Source organism: Ammospiza nelsoni, chromosome 1, assembly GCF_027579445.1.
Source record: "Ammospiza nelsoni isolate bAmmNel1 chromosome 1, bAmmNel1.pri, whole genome shotgun sequence".
Classification (NCBI taxonomy): Eukaryota; Metazoa; Chordata; class Aves; order Passeriformes; family Passerellidae; genus Ammospiza; species Ammospiza nelsoni.
Genome location: NC_080633.1, coordinates 65,917,429 through 65,923,428, shown reverse-complemented (window position 1 = coordinate 65,923,428; position 6,000 = coordinate 65,917,429). Strand labels below are relative to the sequence as shown.

General features: G+C 39.7%; 1 protein-coding gene across 1 annotated transcript in view; it reads left to right on the top strand.

Moving 5' to 3' along the window:
• Positions 1–1,130: 1,130 nt before the first annotated feature.
• The window catches only part of PHACTR1 (phosphatase and actin regulator 1), a 325,876-nt gene continuing 321,006 nt past the window's right edge, over positions 1,131–6,000 (top strand). The window contains exons 1-2 of the mRNA XM_059472153.1: positions 1,131–1,176; positions 4,314–4,419. The gene's annotated coding sequence lies outside the window, so the exon portion shown is untranslated. The remainder of the gene's footprint in view (positions 1,177–4,313; positions 4,420–6,000) is intronic.

Below are 6,000 nucleotides of genomic sequence, written 5' to 3'. Positions count from 1 at the left end.
AGAGAGCAAAGCTTTAATTTTTAATGCTGCAGAATGCTCTTTATCACTGTCTTCCATATCTTCAAGCATATCAGCATTTCACGCATGTTGCTGAAACAGTTGCCCAAGGTGCTGCTGAACATCTGGATCACTCTCTTTTTCCATTAGGCTAAGTATCCATCATGGCAGGATTAAATGTGCTCATCCCCAAAAATAAAAGTTCTATTTGGTGCTAAAAGGGAAGTGAAAGTTTTCTAAACACTTCAAAATTTTGCTTTGAATTTGTATAACAGGGTAGAATTTCCAATTGCTTCAGCCAGAGAACCTGATGCCCTCTCCCAAAATCTACTTGGTGGACTGTCTCCAGAGGCAACCACTTTTCTCCCTGCCAAAACAAAGTGTGAGCACCTAGGATACAATTATTTCCACTTCAAGGAAGAAGTGTTTTATGCAAGCTCTCTGCTTAGAACAACATTTAGCCACTGGTAAACCCTGCAGTGAGTCAATGGTCCAATAACAGATGGGTCAGAGGGTGCAGATGTCTTAAAAAATAGTAATAAATCACTTAGATAAAAAAAAAGGGAAAAAAAGGCAGTAAATGGACTGAGTTCTGAATATTAACACAAGTATACTTAAAATAACACCATCTTATACGAAACAGTATGATCAAAGGTGTTTCACAACTTCACTCAGATTTTGGGCATAGCTCTGCATTTGAGAAGGTGCAGGCACCTGGCATTTTTGCTGCAAAAATTGCTTGCCAAAAATATCCTCTCACTTTGCTGAGTTTCCCCATCCCTGAAAAAACAACTGTGTGTCCCTTGCATACATATGTTGTAAAAGAGTATAAGCCAGTTACAAACCACTCTCTACCAAGTGTCAGACCTAAGACATCTCTATTTTTGTATACAAAAGCTATTACAGACCATCTGCAAAGTGGTTTTTTAGCTTCTGTAAGATTTTTTGTGGAGGGATAGAATGTAAGAAAATAAAGATAGTGCAGAAGGCAGTCTCACACCTGAGGAGCTGCAGCTGTACTCATCACCAAAGATTAGGAACAGGCCTGCCCTTAATAGGACACAGCTGTGTCCAATAAGAAGATGAGTGCTACAAAAAGAGTGGGTTAGCTGGTGGAGAAGAAAGCTGGAGTGTGTTGGCTGTGCTGTGAAGAAATACCCATGAGAAATCACCAAGAAGGTATGGAACTTTTGCAATAAGTTGACAACAATTTTTAAGTATTATTCTGAACAGACTTGCTAGACTGTCTCTTTTCCACTAATCTTTGTTGCAAAGAGAATCAAGCCAGGTCAGAGGCAAAGCATTCTGCACATTGGGAAGCCACAACCATGTGTTCTGCATGGCCTGGCCTCCTGGTGCCAGGTGGAGTGGCTCACCCATAGGAAGAGGACAAAAGTGCAGCAATGAAATCCATCAGGCCAGGGCAGCAGATGCATTTGGCAGATTTTTGACTTCGTATTTGGTCTCCGGGCTTTCCGGTACATTGTTTAACAGGAATAACTCTGTGTATAGAACACCCTTGGGACAGGAAAGAACAGGCATGCTTACACAAGGAACCTTTTCATAGCACTTTAAAACTTCCATCAGAAATATTTGACTCAACACATCAGAATGATTAACTGAGTATTGGTAAATTATTTGACCCACAAATACTGACCAATGAAAAATGCCTGGTTGTCTCCACATACTCTCATCCTGACACATATCAACAGGTAATAAATTATTTTACTCCTGTTTTCACTTCAACAAATGTCCCTTAGAGCATAATTTTAGCTCTTTCAAAAGAACCACTTAGAGTAGATGTCTGAAAGTAACTTTATGACTATAAAAGCTTCATTAACTCAGACTTGATTCACATCAGTATTTCAAAAGGGAGTCCCTTTTCACTTTCAAATGTTCTTCCAGTCTATCAACTTTTACATCACTCTCAAAGGCTGGCTCTAAGTCAACAGCTTAATTTTCCAATTCAAGTAGCAGTACATTCACTTATGCTACTGTATGGGGGCAGTTTGTAAAGCCCTATATTTAAAAGGGTATAGACAAAAATATGACAATAAGCTGTCCCTGAATACTAAGCACAAGCAAACACATACATGGAGACAGAGAAAGAAAGCATTTTGCAAATAATAGGATTGAAAGCAATAAACACTCACAGCATTCATGCCCATTTAAAAGGACAGATGGAGCTGTTTGGGCCTATCAGGTCAATAATCCACAAACTAAGAAGGATTTATGTGATAGACTGTAATGGTTTAAATCCACTTTGAGAGAGAAGGTTACAATAACTTGGAACAATGTTCAGTATATTCAGGGGCCTGATGTGATAAATAAGAATTAACACAGTTATTTAAAAATCAAAGGAACAGGTGAAATAACAGGTTTTTAAATGCTCTTTTCCAGATCTTCAAACTGCCTGAGCTTTAATACCAGATGTCACAACAGTGAGTCAGAGGCAGGCTGGCAGAGCAGCCTTTCCCCAGGGAGCAGCACAGGGCCCAACCTCCCTTTTTTTCCCAACTTGAGAAAACCAAATGTGCAACCTTGGGATATAATGGGAAGATGCTTGTTGCACATGTTTTTTTTTCTTTCTCCCTTAGCTGACCTCTCAGTAATCCCTGACCTTTCACAGGCTCTCATCTGCCACAAAGCAACACAACCTCAGCTTAAAGGAGGTGGCCCAGGTGCTGATTTCCAAAGGAAAAGGGGTAATGGTTTTCACCTGGTCAGAGTGGATTGTCCTTACCTAGCTTGTTACAGGAGCAGGGTGGGCAGGGTTTTTGAAGGTGTTGCTTCTTCTGTTTGCTCATCAGTTTGGTAGCTTGATCCTGGGTTAGGCAAATGTGTGGAAGAGATTTCGTGTGTTGCTTTCTGACCAAGCAGGAGTACAATTTCTTGGGTGCATTATGAATCTGATTTAATGAGGTAGGCATTTATTTTATTGTTGTATCCGGGTGTTATTATGAGTTAAAGCTCTCTTCTATTTTGCTGGGTAGTCATCTGTTTCTGTATTCTTTTCTAAAGAGCTTTTCCTGTTTACAGATTCTTGGCTCTGGCCTCCTTAGATTTTCCTACCCCATTTCTTAAATTTCATTTATTCTTCAAACTATTCTTTTACTTCTAGCTACATAACATATTTGAAAACTTCTATACTGCAGTCAGGTCAGCAGTAGCTTCTTTCTCTGGCCGTGCAGTAGTTGTTATGACAGTGTCTGTCAATATTGTTACAAGGCATTAGCTGTAGAAGGCATGCCCTTCAAGGCTAACAAAAGAGGAATATTTAATTGTGTTTAAAAGCTAGGGTAGGTATGAAGAGTACAACAGCACCTCTAACAGGGAGACATTTCCCCTCATGCAGGACAGTGGGCACATTCTCCAGCATTCTGTTTGAACCAGCTCATTTCAATTTTCAACCCAGAGAGCAAAACTCAAAGTACTCCTGTTCCTCCTGTTGCTATTTAAAGTAAACTGAGTGATGTCTGAGGCACATGGATACTGGTGATCCCATTGTGTGTCCTAATGAAATTGATGCAACAGAAGCAACAGAAAAGCCCCAAAGAATGCTGTGAGCTGCTCACATCACATTCATATTGCTCCTTCTCAAGTTTTGCCTGCAGCCCTGGAAAGCACATGGTTAAATACACTGAGCTACAGTTTTCCCTTTCTTTCAAGAAGTTCAAAAGACTTACACCCACCAGCAGCAGAAATTTGTGGGAGCTGAACAAAGGAAGGGTGCTAGGAGTTAACTGCTTCAGCTTGGTTGTGTGTGCTTATTCCCCCGATGTGTGAAATGAATCTGTATGTATAACACATAAGCAGCTTGAAACATGGAGAGGGTTTTTAATTGAAATGTGTTCTTTTGTTAATATATGTGTATACAAATGGAGCCTAGTCTGTTCTGAAATGTGTTTGAGTGAGAGAAAAATGAAGCCCTGGACTTCAGTGTGAATTTGATTGTTTATTCTATTTGTACACAGTAAGGCTGGAGGGGGATCGGGAAATAATTTTAATTTAATTGATCAGATGCTTTCTCTAAGGATTATAGCCCATAGAACAAACATTTTTAAATGTTTATTCTATTGTTTTTTATGCAGTCCTTGTTTCTGTGTCTTTTGATGAAAAATAATACCTGTTTAAGAAGATGGCAGGGGAAGAACTTTCAGGTGCCCAAGAGAATTTATGTTGCTTCCAAACACTGAAGTTTGATAGATGTTGCTTTATTTTCTCTCTGCTGAACAAAAGTTTGGGAGCAGCATCTTTGTATGTATGAAGCTTCTTCTCAGTTTCTAACACGCTGTCGTTTTTTTCCCATTGAGCAGTGAAGACAAGCCTCACATAGAAAAGTTGAAGAGAAGAAAGGGTTGGAGAGGTTTCACAGTTCAACATACCTGGCATCCATAGTTATTCAGTGGAGAATCTGAGCAGGTATTTAACTTAGCCTCAGAATTAAAGGCATGTTTAAATAATCTTTTAAACTGGGTCCAGGATTATAGCTGAATGTGAAGAATGTTTTCTGACAGACATAGGAAGGCGAAGAAGTAATTTTAATTTGACATTATGAATATTTAAACAGAAAATCATAGAATTAAGAACTAAAAAGAACCACTTGTAGTTAAGAGTTGTCTTGATTGGTCTGAAATAAGGGGATATTTTCCATTTGAATTTTGAGAATAATTTTTAAATACATTTTGATAGTAATTTTAAATTGACAAGTTATTTTGTGATTGAAGAGCAAAATAACCCCCCTATCAAAAATATCAAAGTACTATGTTTTTACCTTTTTTGCATATATGTCATAAACTCCTGATCCAGCAATAGCTATTTTTAATAGTAAACATTTTGGTAAAATTGACCCAAATGCCAAAAAAAAATTTCTGTAACTCCATATAGAATCTTTCTCATTTCAAAGAAAAAATTTTGTCCAGCTACGACTGGATATTGCAGGAGCACTTTACCTCCCTAACCTACTGCCCTGCACATTCCTTCAAATGTCAGGGTATATGCTGGCTTAGAAAGGTTATTCCAGCAAATGGACGACTGTGAGTGAGCAGAGTAGCAAGAGAGGCAGCGTGTCAGTGTCAGCAGTAAGGCATCAGTCTGTGATGGTGGAGCAAGGGAATGTTGAATGGAGTTGTTTGTCATGTACTAGTGTGGTGATGAACACTGAAGTCTGGATAAGGCTGAAGGTCAGATTTCTGGTATGTGCAAGGGGTACAAGTTCACTGGCTGTGGGAGATTGAACATCACTATTCAGGCAAAAGGGTCTTGTGATGAGTTAAGTTAGAAAAAGCAATGCCAGAAATATGAAAAGGTTTCAGGGGAACTACTGACCCCATTAAAGCGACCAGGACCTTTGCCATATGAAGTACTCCACTCTTTCTCTGTGTTATAAGATTCGGGGTACCTCAGGGTTTCCATGTCGGAGTGTGCCTCACTGAATAGGAACTTACCTGGGCATGTATTCTGTTTTCCTCTTTGCCTGAGTTCACTCCCCTGCCCAAGCACAGGCTTTTTCACCCAGAATCTCAGCTATGAGGGATGTCATCATATCATAAGAGCTCCCTGTCTGGGTCACAAAGAGATAAATATTCTGAGATACTGTAATAGAATGTTGTCTCCCCAGTGGTTAGGAACTGTGGAACATGAGTCTCTCCTTCCTGCCCCTGTGCAGGATTCCCCAGGTGGTCTTGCCCCTTAGGCAAATCTTCTACAATACCAGGTCAACAACGAGGCACTGAATTCCTGTGGATTATCTCACATTTATGAATGCATTTAAAGTTTCCATATGTGAGGGGCAGATTATTTTAATCATGAAACTTTAAGCTGCTATTTATAACAACTAGAGCTAGCTACATCTGGTGCCTCTGAGCTCAGTCCCTTCATGCAAGGGTTTGTGTCTTTACTTGCTGCAAAATATTAGTATTTCCATACCCTGTGAGCCAAAGGCTGGGGTACTTCATGAGTCTCTCAGACTGCAGGCACCTGCAGATTTATCCTGAGCGTGCA